Source organism: Fulmarus glacialis, unplaced genomic scaffold (genome assembly GCF_000690835.1).
Source record: "Fulmarus glacialis isolate BGI_N327 unplaced genomic scaffold, ASM69083v1 scaffold43346, whole genome shotgun sequence".
In the NCBI taxonomy this organism is placed as follows: domain Eukaryota; kingdom Metazoa; phylum Chordata; class Aves; order Procellariiformes; family Procellariidae; genus Fulmarus; species Fulmarus glacialis.
Genome location: NW_009218320.1, coordinates 651 through 2,217, shown reverse-complemented (window position 1 = coordinate 2,217; position 1,567 = coordinate 651).

Genomic DNA, 1,567 nt, shown 5'->3' with positions numbered 1-1,567 from the left:
GGAATGCCTATACAAAAATGCAGCCTTTAAGTTTGCATGAAGACAAATATCTTTCAGCAGATCTGCGTATAGCTGGAAAAAACAGATCATATTTCAGACACATAAGCCCTTGTTCAGGTCTTCAACAAAAAAGCAAACTTGAAAGTTAAACACAGTTTGGGAATAACCACCATGAGTTTAATCACGATGTATGAGCTGGCCTGTCTGACAGAAAACATCAGTGGTACCTGCGGAAAGGAAAAGGCTGTCCTATTTAAATTTTCAAATACATTTTGCTAGAAAACTCTGAAGCCACAAATTGCTGGAAGCGGAAAGTGTATTTTGGGGAAACACAATTATATGCCAGTCTTACTCCTATCCACTATACCATCAACTGTTGGCCAGGATAGAGGATGATTATTAGGTTAGGTGGAGCTTTGATCTGTGCTGGTAAGGCTATTCTTACAATCAAACTTGTCTGGACATTTATGTAAAAAGTTGCAATTTTTCTTTGTTGAATCTACTACTACAGTATTGCAAGGGATGACAGAACGCTTGCATACAGGTACATTTAGCACATACACCAACTTCCTGGAAAATAAGGCATTCCAAAGTTTAAAAATGCCTGAATTAGATCTTCTGTGCAACTGAACTGAACTGCTTGTGCACACACTGTATAATGACATAATAGTACACAATCTTGAATGTTGCCAAAACCAAATTAAAGGCACAAAAGGTACAGTACCTTCTGAACTAGGAACGATTCAATATTTTGTTCTATCTTAAGAAATGGAAAGACACACGTCTACCTCAGTGCACATTCACTCTTACATTAATTAGAAAAAGATAAATTTTCTTATGTATCTTTCTATGGGTGAGCTCATCTTATCATTTTAGTTTTGTTTCTTAAACCAATATTCATCAACCTTCACAGCACCAGAAAGACTTATCGGGGTGGGGGTGTGGGGGGGAAGAGATTAAAATAAAAACATGGAAAAAGAGCTGCACTGGGAAGCCTGTTTATCCACCCAAATTCCTCATGGAAGAGGAATCCCTATTAGAAGACAGAAATAGCTACAAGGAATATCCTGTTCTACAACCTTACATTGCTCAGAAGTTTTCTAGACATGATGCATGCACCACGCCACAACAGACACACAATAGGATGGATCATCCTTAGTAAACGTGACGTTGCCAAGATTGTATACTACATCTGCAAGTCTCTGGCAAGCACGTGAGATAAGCTTTCCACCCAGAAACTTGTAACTGTCCTGGTTCCGGCCGGGACAGAGTTAACTTTCTTCCCAGTACCTTGGGGGGTGGTGCTCTGTTTTGGGTTTGGTATGAGAGGAGCGTTGATGGCCCATTGATGCTTTGGCTTTTGCTGGGTGGTGCTTGCACGCGGGGGGAGGCAGGGGGCGGGGGGCACAGCAGGAGTGGTGGACCCAGCTGGCCAATCTTCTTTTACAATGCACGGAGTTTCTAAAAATCCTCTATTACTTCACAATAATAAAAACATTGCATCTCTTACTAGCCTTGTTTCTCAAGACAGTAGCAAGAAACATTTCAGGTAGTATTTAAAAATAAG